This window comes from Pezoporus wallicus, unplaced genomic scaffold, assembly GCF_028554395.1.
Source record: "Pezoporus wallicus isolate ANWC-B61680 ecotype Strahan unplaced genomic scaffold, APGP_CSIRO_Pwel_v1 contig_6566, whole genome shotgun sequence".
In the NCBI taxonomy this organism is placed as follows: domain Eukaryota; kingdom Metazoa; phylum Chordata; class Aves; order Psittaciformes; family Psittacidae; genus Pezoporus; species Pezoporus wallicus.
Window position 1 is genome coordinate 222,187 of NW_026638763.1, and position 14,403 is coordinate 236,589.

Sequence of the window (14,403 nt, forward strand, 5' to 3'; positions counted from 1 at the left end):
CATGAGAGGCCTGAAGAAGCTTAAGCAAGCAACATAAGAGGCTGGAATTCACCAAGTTAATGAGAACTGTGGACTGTTGGCAAGCTTTCAAGGTTGAGTTCTCACACCTGTGTTTAACCAATTATATGTTAGTCACTAAGGGTCTTCAAAACATGTATCCAATCATAATATGCCAAATCACTGTAAGTGCTTCAGCCGGGGCCTTGACTCAACTAAGCAGACTGGGTTGCTGAGTTGCTAAGCAGACAATTCTACATCGAAGGCAATTTCTGATTTGTTTTAATCTTGACTCTGTAAGACATGCAACACTGCAGAACCTTTTGTTGTTGGAACAGGGACATGGATGTGAAGAGTTTGATGGAATGTGTTGTATGAGTCTCTCTGATTATGCTAATTCGGTGCATGCACAGCTGAGAACCCTGGCTCAGCTTACCCAGCAATAGTGAATGAGCAATATCCTAAGAATAACTAGATGGTTGTCTTCACGGGGCATTACAGGTTGAGTCAAACACTGCTGTTTAAAGTATTGCACTTATGTATCATTGTTAGGTTAATCATCGTAGCTATTAGACTTGCTTATAGTTGTGTGATACAACAGGTGAACAGAATAACCCACAGTGCTTTGATCGCACAAAGAAAAAGGGGGGAATTGTTGCAGAATGACTCTAAGAGCAGGACCATAGAGTTCTGGAGGACTGTGCAAGCAAGGCAGGGGGTGGCCCCCACAGGTAACCGGAGACCGGACATGGGAGGAGAACGTGGAGGAAGCGGTGTGGGGCTAACCAATACTGTTGTGCCAAGGAGGAGTGGCTGAACACCACTCCTATATATATGTGAACTGCGTCACAAATAAAGTAGAAGTTGCTTATCACCCATATTGGGTTGGCCTGTCTGCTTCTCCTCGCCGCTTACAAAAAACATCACTGAAATAGCTTCCCTGTTTCATGCCCTTCATACTCCTACTGATTAGACAGAATTTACTGAGGTTTTTCTCTTGTGATGCCTAACATCTTTATGTTCCAAAAAAAAATCTGTGGGAAGGCAGAAAGAAATCCACAGAGAACAGGTGAAATACTGTTGAAAATGTTTTCCAGCTCACCAGGTCTCATTTATTTCCCTTCTCGTTGTTTGGGACAACTTTGCTCATTGCATGAAAAATCTAAGGGCTCACTTTGAACTTAGCAGCAACTTTCTTAAAGATTTCTTATTGCTCCTGTTATTTTAAATCTTAACAAGTAGCTGAACTCTAATGCCTTTCTCTCCACTAATATAAAACCCAGAATTATCTCCAGTTGGTTTAAGGATTTAAAATTCTTAAAGGATTTGCTGTTAATATTTCATAATACTTTTGGGAACAAAATCCCTTAAAAAAAATAGACTATCACCTTCTGCAATGAAATCAAATAATATAAATACTTTGATTGTCATCCTTTTTGCACAACTAAATAAATAGACTGGAGTTCACAGCTCTGTTTCCAGCTCTCCTTTGACACAAGCAGTGGCCGAGACTTAAAAGTGGAAGTCTGCCAGAGCTTTGAACTGTTCCTTTTTCTCCTGCCTGGGTGATTCAGCACTTGCTATTGAAGGTAAAGAATTACAGAGAGGTGGTTTGCTTCAAAGGCTGAAAAGAGGGAGGGTGTAGGTATTTGGTTGTTTTGGAGTGGGGCTGAGGGGGTGTTGTTTCTTTGTTGTGGTTTTTGATTGTTTCTTTCTTTGGTGTTTTATTGAGGTTTTCCTGTTTGGTTGGTTTGGTGTGCTTGTTTTTAACACACTGTAAGAAAATGAATCTTTATCCCTTGAAGTCATGTCTCTGCCCTCTCTTGGGCTCCTTGGTATTTTTGGTTTTCACCTTTATTTAAAGAGTATATGTAGCATCAAATAAGAAATGGGAGACTCGAACTTACAAAAATGGAAATTTTTCCAAGGAAATCCAATAAACAGGCCTTTATAATGCAGACAGTTCTAAGCCACCTTGTTGAGCACCATTAAATTCACCCTTATGCTGCTAATTCACCATACCAAAACAGCTGAGACATGCCAGCAAACAACCACAAAGGAGTTTCTGTCAATATACCAAAGCCTCTAAAACCTAGCTTAGTGGCTTATTTTTATTTTACATCTTTGACAGACATAAACCAAACTTATTTGGTGCAGTATATGTGTTAGCAAATATTGGTGCCTTTCAGATTTCAAAGCACGTATTTTTCTTGTGCTGTTTTTCACATAGTCTAGCCTCAAATAAAAGCATCAGTAATTTTGCCTTGATTACACTATAATTATTCAAATATCTTTAATGTTATACTCTGGACTAATTCCCATATCCATTGTTATCATTAAAAGAGATTGTTATAGATAATGTATCTCGTGTATTTCGCCTAATTGTAAAATGCAGTTCTTGAACAAAAAGAGCTATGACAACAACAACAATCCTGTTTAAAGGCAACTTCGGCAATATAGCTGTAATTATTTCCAATATAAACTATGGCAAGCCACCATAATTAACAGCAGAGCACAAGGACAAGCTGTCAAGAGTTAACTTTGCCGTTTTTGCCTAGTTTCTGTTTCTTTACCATGATCCAATAGACAGTGTTGAAACTTTGCCAGGGAGCTCACAAAGGAAACCTCTAATTTATAAAGCTCTGCGACATTCAGGCTATATTCCAAGTAAACGTAGTGTGGTTGTCTTGTACTGAAGATCCTGCAGCAACTGGGGCACCCAGCACTGCCATGCATCATGCTGCAGCATCATCTTCTCTACTAAAGGTATGCTTTCCCTAAAGATCCTTTCTTGTTGGTGGAGTCTGGCTGGATACAGAAATTGAGGACAGGGTGGAGGGTAGAACAACACACCAGAAAAAGCACAGCTAGGATGAATAAAGACAAGAGTTACTTCTTCCCAGATCAATTCCCCCCCCCCCCCCCCCCCCAAAACTGGAAAGAGAACCAAGAGGGAAAATGTCAGACAAAAAGAGTACATGGAAAAGATAAGAGAAGCATGAGAATGGTCAAAAAAATCGAAAAGTTGAGACTGAGACAATAGAAGAAATGGCAGAAAAGAAGACAAGAAAATACAAGAGGAGGAAAGTTAAATGTGAGAAAAGGAACCGCATGCTGAGAAGAGGAAAACCAGAGGACAACAGACATAAAAAAGGACGCATGAATGTAATATTTGTCAAACACCAACGGAGCTCTGAGTAAGACCTTAATGAAAGAGAGGATGGAAATACCAAATTAAATGATGAAAATGAGAATCAAAACCCGTGTGAATAAAGAGTGCCATTAAGTTTAAAAGGTCTTTGGGGGAAAGGCTGCTTTTTATTGCATGCTCTTGCAGAAGTCAGTAGAATAGGATTTTTAGTATAAACTCCTCTGAGTACTATTTCTGTTCAAATAATTAACAACAATAACAGTCAAAATAATTCATAAGACTAATGACTTTACAAATGATTTTGTGCAGTTCTCAAGGGTAAGTGCTCCTTTCACTCAACTCGCTGCTCAAAAAACCACCAGAGAATTTAGCTGCTTCCCTTGACAGCTCATCTCATCTTTCTCCTTTCTTTATTTCAGCTTGAATTAGAGACCAATTAATATACTTTCTACCTTATAAGTAGAGCCAAAGAAACCCCCTACAGTTAGCTCTGTGCTGAAGTTGACTGCATGTTGCATTAAATTTGCAATGAACACCCTTCTTCTAGCACTCAGTGCTGCTTTTTCAAAGCCAAGTATTTTGGATAGATAAATAACAAATGCTGGATTGTCAGATCTCTGGAACATTGCATTTTACCAGGGATATTGCAGTGTCTGGTTACCACACTACAGTGTTAATATCTCTTTAAATGTGTGCTCTCAGGAAAATAAGTTTCCCTACAATCCCATTTGATCACTAACTTATACTTATGGACCAGTTACAGCAAAGCCCACTCACTCGTCCTTCATACTGATGGAAGGAACACACATACAGAGGGATGATTTTTTTATTAAGAACAAAACCACAGAGAATGAAAGCCCAGAGTGTATTACATGGTCTGGTTGCAGACACAAGTCATGCTCTGAGTTGTCTCGATGTGAATCCACTCCAGTCTAGAAGCGTGAATCCATGCTTTCAGCATATGCCAGCGGCCCTACCTTCATCAGATGCACCAGTGTTTGCAGCGGTCTACCCAGTAGTACTGCACTTCTGCCAGCGAGCTGTCAGTTGAACATAGGAACGCTCCTACACATCTGCTATCCATTGCATTTGTCCATGCTCCAGCTAACCAACAGCACTACATGTTGAGAGAAAATGGAGAACTGGATAACTTTAGTGTTGAAAGCATTCTGTTATCCTTCTGCAAGCTCCTTTGAATTTCTTACTTTCTTGATTTCTAAGTGAAAATATTCTTCAGGTGCGATTTCTAAAAAAAACCCAAACAAAAACCAAAAAACAAACCAACAACCAACCAACTGACACACAAAGCAAACAAAAAATGTATCATCACTTTCTCTTACAGCCCATCCAAACTAAAATCAGTGGACTAGCAAGGATTTCTTTCCTTACACTTGTGCCCCTATTGTGCATGTGACTATCTTCCCAAATGTCAGTTTAAAGATGGCACTGTTGTACTTGATCAGTGCAATTTTAATTTCTGTAGCTGGAATAATTGCAGTTGAAATAAAATCAATAAAGGGTAAAAGATGGGCAGGGAGGCTGCTGGACTGATCTTCTCCAGGATCATTCTCCACAGTTCCCTCCATCCTTCCTCTGAGATTATGTGATTACCTATTGATTAATATTCAAGGGGAAAAAATTTCCAACGCTGTAGCATCTCAATTCTTGAAAAACTGGTAGACATATTTTAAGAGAATCAGGGGAGAAAACTAATTCATGTCACCTTTGTAGTGGTGGCCTGCTACTAATATTTTACCCTTCTGCTAACTGTGATACCAGCACACACACATTGTAGAGTGGTGTTTTTTTTCTGGCAGAGGTAAAAAAGGGTCTGAAATTTCACCAACTCTGTTTATAAGCAGAGGCTGAAATGGTAGATAGGACATCAATCTGTAGACAGCTTCCTTCACTCAGACATGAAGAAATTTAGAGGAATGTCACTGTGCCGAAGGTCAGTGCCACCTCCACTGTTCTGGGGCCCCTGCCACCACAAGTGCTTCTTGGAACTTAATGCATGCACTTTTAAGTCACAAATTCATTATTTCCAAATAAAACCTCACCACTATCTCTAATGAACACATTTTCATGCTAGCAGCAGCTACATTGCAACAGTATGAACTCTTGCTAGTGTGCATGCTGATCATGTCTCATCACATTTCCATGAGCAAGGCTCCCCTGTAATTGCAGTTTTGTTGTAAATCGAGTAAATAATAATGCAACATGAAATTACATTTGCTCTTTATGCTGTCATATTGCATCATAAATTCATATGGAATGATTTGTCTAGTCTCAAATTAAAGGATCCACTCAGCAAGCTGTTCTCCAGTTTTTGCCTTCTGTATTTCTAAATAGTATGCCCTAATACTGCTGGAAGAGCTAAAAATGAGCTGGGGGAGGGAAGGAAGTATGTTGCCTAGGAGGTAAAATATCCTCACATGTTCATAAAAAAAAAAAGTGAAAACAACAAATCTACATCAACTCTCCTTAAATAACAGCAAATCACACAAAGGCAGGCAGCAGAGACAGCTGGTCCTTATTGAAATAGGGAGGGGAAAGAGGAAAAAAACAGAGATCAGCATTCTTGCGTACTGATAAGGTTCATTTTGTAAATTGCAAATGTCTCTAAATAGCTCCTACAATGTTGGACACTGTTTTAGACAAACCCATGACAGAAAAACATTTCCATTTCCTACATCAAGAGAAATATGACTTGTAGCAGCTTCTGGCAGTACTAACATGAGCTAGTACCACTTACAACCCAGCAAGTAATTTATAGCTAAGCCGGACTGACATTTCAAGGAGCACCTTTCAGCAAGAGGGAGGAACTGCTCAGTTTGAAAAATATTCTTAATACCATATCTGCTTCCTCACTTGCAAAACTACCTTCTGATGCAAACCTCCAGTGCACAATTGATCTGACACTGAGTCCCAACAGTCCCTGACAGATTCCCACATCTACCATAGGCAGTAAGCAGCCTGTTGTCTGCTCCACAGAGGTTCAGCAATTAACAATTCATTTTATCATGCAATATTAACAGCTGTAATGACAAAACCAAGCTGAGCAGCAGCAATGTGAATAGCAACAAAGGAAAAAACAAAACCTGCAACACTCAGAAGACTGATTCTGGTTTCTTTGGAAAAGTGGAAGATGTTTACTGAGAGATGAAAAAAGGGAGAAGGAAATAGAAAGGCTGCAGCCACAAGAGCTGCCTCTCCACATCTCTTCTGGGATGAGAAGATGCAACTGGTTTGAATTCTTTGAAACCAAACACCAAAACACATCTGCACTCAAGACAAAACTGGTGCAAGTACCAATCCAGGAGCTTCCTGCACATACCACATGGCCTAGCCCCGGTAAAGGTACCATGCACAGAGAACACCACCTTTACCCAGCCCCTAGGGCTCCCTCCCCGGCAGAGAGGTTGCCAAAGGGACCTGCTGGGGCAAAAAAAAATAAAGTGGGAGTAAAAGAGCTTGGCTAGTTGGCTCACTAGGTGGCATCACTTGTCCCTTAAGCAGAAAATGACAAGAAGGAAGGGACTGAATGTGCTACAGATGGTCATAAAGGCTTCACTTGTCCCCTGGTTTCTACCACAACTACTTTTTCTTTCTGAGTTTGGCAAAGGTTTTAATAAACTACTGGTAAGGGAGGATGTTTCTGGGCGTCCTCTCTTCAAGCTGAAACAGCCAGAGTCCTGAAATGGGGAAGAAGTGGCCAACCATCCTCCAATTCAACAAATGCCAGCAACAGGTGAGGTCAGCTCCTCGGTGAAAATACAAATACAGGGGGTTAATGTTTACATATAGCTATCCATATAGGATCAGTGCGGGTACAGAAGTGCCCTTTTTCAAAACAGAGATACCGATTTCCTCAGTCCACTGTAAAGCTCTATAAGCATTCTCACCTCATTTCACACACTGAACTTTTACTGGAAATTATTAATGCAAACCAAACTGAATGCAAGTGATCTCCACTGCAGGTAAGGGAGGTGAAAGACATGCTTGGGAAGGAAAAGTTTAACTGATTGACTAAATTACTTGATGTAAACACTTGTCTCCAAAGATTATATTATTTAATCCTGTTGATATTTGCAGGGTGATAGCTGAGGTTTATGCTTGAACTTGTCTGAATTAGAGTGAATAAACTGGGTGATAAATCCTAAAAAAAAAATTAAAAAAAAATAATCAAATCAAGTTGGATCTCCAACACCTCCAACATCACTGATTTTATTTTTTTTTTAGCACTCAATGCTATTTTGATTAGATACTTGCCCCATTTCTCTGAATTCCATATTATACCAAATTCATTATGATGATTGCTATAATCTGCATAGCCCTAACTGTAAAAGCTTCTTCAATAAATCTCTTCAGCTTTGTTTCTACCAGGTTCTGTAATAGCACCTCAAGCAAGACCCAGAATGGGAGATCACTTTTCCCATCCGATCCCGGCTCCAGCTCTGGTTGAATCAAGGCCACATTACCACACCGGGTGAAAGCCATACAAATGATATAAAGGAAAAGACCCTGACTCAAGAGAGAAGAGAGCAACAGTCATCTTTGAAAAACCTACAGAGATCATTAATAACTTATTGCTGTAAGATATATGGAAAATGTCTATTTTCTGTTGCCTGGGAAGGAAGAAAAAGGGCAGGGGGAAGGATTTGCGAATACAGTAGATATTTCAGTTGGAAGAAAACAGAGATATAAAAAAAATACACTTTCAGAAGGAAAAATCTTAAAATATTTTCCCTGCAAGTTAGGTCAGATTTATTTAAATGATTTCTAGGCTAACTCAGCTGCCATCAAAAAAGTTTCTTAAAATTAGCATTCTAAATCAAATCCTGAAAAAGAGACAGAAGGTGTCCTAGTCCTGCAGCACTGCTGCTTAGCAAAGCATTCAAAATTAAAATCAGACTATTAAATGCAAAAGGATAAAGAATAATGAACAGTGATTACTTTTGTTCGCTGCTTCCAGCTTTGCTCTACAGATTTCTACAGATGTAAAACATACTTAAAATTCTGGCACTCTATTATCTCTTACATTACTTCCTGTTTATAGTGATATCTTGAGTATGTTTTCCTAAGCATAACTGAGGTGTGGTAGAAAGTTGAGCTTGAGTGACAGTGACAGGCTTAAAATTACAAATGTAAGATGCTTTATATACAACTAGTGCATAGGCTGTATACACCTCTCTCCTTTGCTGCACAGATAAATCAGCAGTGCTCTTCCTAAATCTTAAAATCAAATAGCTAAATAATCTGTTTAATTTAGTAATGCCTGAGGCTTTAATATGTAAGATTAAAAGAAATGATTTCTGAATATTAGACGAGCTCTTAACAAAAACCACAGTTCTGCATGCCTCTGACTTGGTTTTACTCACCATCACCTTATTATTCTTTATTAAATTTGTCCTTTTATACTGTGTGAGAGGAAGATGCTCACCTGTTTAAATATTGCTAAAGCTCCATCTACACTGAATATCTATTTGCAGGTCTCCCAAGAGATTAAAAACAAGATGTTTGGATGATGGGAGCACTTCTCTCTGTTCACAAAGACCACACAGATCAGCCACATGTCATTCCCTTTGACACAAATTCTAGTGTTGCTTCTAGGAGATAAAATAGAAGGAAAGAAAATGGTGACTTGTCTTTTATTATAGAAGTACTAACTTAAGACTTCTCAATTTCTGTTTACTAGAGGCACTGGGTATTGATTCTACTGTAGGCAAGACAGAATCAATGGGCTTCAGGATCTGACTTGGCAACAATTACACATTGAGAAGTTGTCCTGGGTTCAGCAGTAGCAGTCATTTTTTCTCCTTCTTGGTAGCTGGTGCAGTGCAGTGTTTTGACTTTCAGCTCGGGAACAGAGCTGATAACAAGGATGTTTTGGTTTGGCCAAGGACCTTGTGAGCCTCATGCTCTGCCAGGGAGGAGGGGAAGCCGGGAGGAAGCAGAGACAGGACACCTGACCCAAACTGACCAAAGAGGTATTCCATACCACAGCACGTCACGCCCAGGAGGTAATTGGGAGTTAGCCGGAAGGGCTGGGAGACTGCAGGGTTGGAGGAGGTATCGGTCGGTGCTTGGTCGGGCTGAGGGGGGCAAGTTATCGGTCGGCTGGTGCTGAGGTGTTGTACTCTCTTCCCTTGTTATTTCCTTTATCATTATTATTATTGGTGGTAGCAGTATTGATTTGTGTTATACCTTAGTTACTAAACTGTTCTTATCTCAACTCGTGGGAGTTGCATTCTTTTCGATTCTCCTCTCCGTCCCTCCGGGAGTAGGGGGAGGGAAAGAAGGGGGGGGAGTGAGTGAACGAGTTACCTGACTGAGTTTAAACCACGACAGAAGTGCATCAGTTGGGTTTTTAAAGTATTTTTATAGTTTTGGTAAGAATTCCAGCATTCCACCCTATTGCCTTTTGGCCACAATTGTGAAAGAGCTTGTCCTCCAAATCAAGCAGGCTCTCAACATCTCCAGTCAAAACCCCATTCAACTGTATTGCTGTAGCACTCTTGCTTCTCACCAAGGATTGTTAGTTTAGACAAAGCTTGTGCTAATGTACTACAGTTTGCAGTTTGGATCAGGTCTACATCTGAATAGCTTAGAATGGAAGCCCCACAGCAGCCTAAAAAGTTAGTGTTTGAACTCTGGATGTGAACTTGGATCCTGGTACCCACATCTGTTAAAATAAATACTAAGTGGCCTATGGTTGTTTTACCATCAAAATCCATCAGGCACAAGAATGTAGGTAGCTTGGGATTAAATTGAATCTGATAGCATTTCATTCACATTAACACTGCATTCAGGAGCCCACAAAAGGGAGAGTTAGAAACGCAATTTTAAGGATGTAAAATATTTATAGACTGAGGTTTCATGATTACAATAAAGCTTATTGCACTTTCAGCACATCTCCGTTGTGCAGGTCTTCAGCTCTATGAGGACTTCTCCATTATTAACAGGAGGTTGACAAATAAACACCGTGAGCAAATTGCTGAAGCAAGCCCATATAACCCTGGGAGGAATTTGTGTATGCTCTTCTAGATACAGTTTGACTCTGCCTCTAAAGAGTACACTCCGTACTCATCATGTCTGGCTCTAAAGCTAAGTTTGTGTAGCTTACTCAGAAATGGAGTAAAAGAGAATATTGAAGCAGCATCTGCTGCAAGGGATTTAAGCTTCTGTAGAACTTCAACAACTCTCGATTCCTCAGTGTGCATTTTTCCAAATCGCAGCTTCTCAGAAGTTTTGACAAATTGGTGAGCACATTTTAAGAGAATCAGAGGGGGAAAATAAGTTCATACCATCTTTGCACTGCTCTGTTACTAAGATTTTCTGTTACTGTTACTGTGATTTCTGCTAACTGTAACCTCAAAATACATATACATAGATTTGCGGAGGGAGGGGGGGGTTTGCCTGCTCAGAGATTTTTTGTGTAAGAATTACAATGTGTATGTCATCAACTGCTCAAAACCAGTAGCGATAGCTTGGGCTATTCTGCAGAAAGTTGGCCAATGGCATTTTGGCCTTCAATTTTCAGCATCAAATTAAACCCTTTGATTTTGTATGTGAAGGGCAACATCAAGAACAAATAGGCAGACTTTTTATCTATCTGTGCAAAAAGCAGTCTTCTATTTAATTATAATTAATCATTATTAAGTGGAAATATAGCGATGTCTTGTCTGACACCAATTATTAACATGAAGAAACTGCTGTCTAGAGGTAGAAAGTAACTAGGTTTAAACTACGAACTGGAAACATACTATACTGGGAACTGACCTACCTTCTGCAGACACAGCTTCAAGCAACTCTTGCACCTTACAGGAGGTACAGGTGCTATATCCCACTTTGTCAGATGCTGCAATAAAGTCTGCACTTCTCCATTTACAGGGATTAAGTAAAGTCATGGCTTCCCTAAAAATTTGGTTCTGTTTTCATAAGTATTTATAAGGACAGGGGAGGTATTATACAAATGTGTATCAAATTCAACTGATTTCTTCAGAAAAATAATATAGAACCTGTATATTTCTAAAATTCATTTCTTTTAAAATGTTACCTTCAGATCAGAGCATACAAATCATTTAATTTCAACCCAACGGAAACCTCAAGATTCTGTAGCTTAAAAAAAAAACCAGCCCAACAAAAAAGCCCATTGCACCATCTGCTGGACACTTAAACCACAGCTGTGAAAACGACAACGCTGTCCACAGGGACAGGCTGCTTATTTAACATCCTGATCTTGGCAGAAGCACTGTATGCAGTAATAGCCAGCTACCAACCGGCAGTGTATCGTATAGACAGCAGGTATAAATCATTTTTACACAGGTTTTTAAAGTCTGAATGTGTCCAAATTATGGCTTAGGAAATGGATTTTACAAGTTCACTGGCAGGTCTGGGACAATTTAGATACATTTTTAGTATGATTACCCCACAAAAAATGCTGGGTCCTAAAAACAAGAAAATATTAACCCTTAAAACCTTTGTGTAACTTGACTCTCAACAGGATCCTCAATGTGAATCCCAAATAGGCCATTTGGCTATAGAGACTGACACCAGGAGTAAAACCACTACTGACAGGGAGTTTATTTGGGTTTTCCCATCTGAAAACTTCAGCCGACTTATAGTCCGTATTTTGATGCTGCATTTAACTACAAAAGCCATATATGCCTCAGAAACAACACCATGATGCACTGCATCAATCTATCTCAAATGCCCAAACATCTGCTTTTCAAAAGGACAGCAGGGAAGAATGAGGAGTATTATTCTTGTACATTTAAATTTACCTGTCTTATATTTTGGTTAGCAGTTCATTTCAATAGCTATGTATACTCCTGGCTAAATAATTGAATGTTGCTAAGTAGTATCTTACACCATTTTTCACTGTCAATAGTACCCAAAAACTACATTTCCTTTGCTCTCGGTGAAAGGAGCTCTGAACAGGGAGAACAACAACCTACCTAGCAATCCCAGACTATTCTAGGTATCACTGAAAATAATCTTTTCCAGCCACAGCATGTAATTTTACTCACAATTCAGCTGACACTGTTGCCCTGGGTTCCTCCTCCTTGTTAGAGAATAAAATGGACTATGCTATTTCAAAAATCTGTCTGGTAATTCAAAACCCAGGGACAGTTGGACTCTGCAATAGCTCTTATGTCCTAATGACACTTTAAAAACCTTTCCTCCCTCCAGTCTCAGCAGTAAAACCAGCTTTAAAACATTTCTGCAGTTTTAAAACAACAATTTTTCAGTTTTCAGTAGTTGACTGATTCCTGCTGAGTGTCTCCTCCTTCAGTTGCATAAAGTTCTCAGGCAGAGAAAGAGAAGGTAAAGAAAGAACCATGCAGGAAAAATGGAAATCCTAGCTCACTCTGCCACATGCAGACAAGGCAGTCATGAAAATCATCCCGAAAAATCAAGTTTCCTTAATTTTTCAAATGGACCCTTGAGAAACTCCATAGTAACAATTTAGTTCATAGATCTGCTGGAGCTTACTAAGAAAAACCTATGTAAGCAGAAACAAGACCTCTCTGTCAACTGCTTTATCTCAGCAGAGAATTTGTTGGGTGTAAGTCCTAACTGCCTTCTCCGTAATTTAATCCTGACACCAGCTACGTATATGGAGGGGTCTCCAAAGGCAGAAAGACAAGTTCTACAGCTTCCAGGGCTTACAGGACTGAAGGCGCTTGAGAGGGATTTAAACATTCAACCAAAATTGTACAGCAATTAATCAGCAGTCAGTAAGTGCAGGACCTTCAGGAAATAAACTGTACAGAAACATAAGTGGATATAAGGCACTTGCACACGTTGCCCAAAGAAGCTGTAGCTGCCCCATCCCTGGCAGTGTTCAAGTGCAGGCTGGCCAGGGCTTGGAGCAACCTGCTCTAGTGGGAGGCGTCCCTGCCCATGGCAGGGGGTTGGAACTGGGTGAGCTTTAACATCCCTTCCAACCCAAACCATTCTAGGATTCTATGAGTGATTATCATTTAAAGTACCTTCTATCTTGACATCCCTTACATGTACATCAGAATCGTTGGGTACAGCTTAGACACTAATATGATTCAGGTAGAAATCATAGCCAGACAGAATAAAATACAAAGGAGTTTTGGCTGCTCTGAGCTGACAAAGCATCGGTTTGGGCTTACTAAGTACTCAGCTGGGAGACAGGAGAACTGGACTCTCCATTCCTGCTGACTTAATGCCCTAAACCAAAAGTATTAAGTACACAATGAATTTCATTAGAAGACATATCACTGTGGATACAGGTGTAAAAAGCCCCATTTGACTCTCAGTATGTGGGCTGTTGGTGGAAGACAAATTTAGAGCTAAGAATAATGGGGAAACACACACAATTACAGCTGTACTGCACGCAAGTGCCTCCCTAACTGCCCAGGAGAGACTCGAGTGCCAAACACTGCCCAGCTATCTGGAAAAAAGGATATTAATTTTCTCACATATTTGCCCTGGCTGCTTGCCAGCAGTTCACACACAATTTCCACATGGGTTTCCAGACTTTCCAGTCTTCCTATGTTTATCTATACATATGTGTCTAATCTCAATACACTCAGTGGGTGCAATCAGCAAAGACCTGGAGGAAAGCCAGCTTCCAGAGGCTGCAATACATGCAAAGGAGATCCATGATCCATGCCATTTAAAGACAAAGAATGAAGTCCATCTTAAGATAGAGCTGCATTTAGATGTAATTCTCCATTGGACTTATATATTTTATGTATGTACCATACATGTGTGTACATTATGTATGTATTTGTTTTCAAACACAGAACTGGTATTCTCAACAGCAGCAGCAGAGTTGCTCATCAGCTGACTTCTTCCAAAGGTAAAGTTATACTCAAAGGCATCCAAAGACCATTGAAATAATGTAAAATCGCCAAGTGGTTCCAGAAGGAAATTTACCAAGTGCTTGGTCCACATGAGGGAATGGCAACTTTGGACCCTGTTTCATTGCCAGGTCATGTGTACACTGCCACACTCGACAGATGGCAAACAATCAGAACCACGGTTAGAACCCTTTCAGTCATGCTTTGGCTGTCTCTAACCTAGGGAAAGCAGGTCTATAAAGATGCAGTTACAATAAATCATCTACTGTTTCATGAGGGAATCTCTACACACAAATAGGCTGAAGAATGATGCAGAGAGGAGGTTGTATCACTAGAGCAGTGTCAGTGATGCAGTGCCATCTTCCATGCATCAAATCACAGAATTATAGAATAGTTAGGGTTGGAAAGGACCCC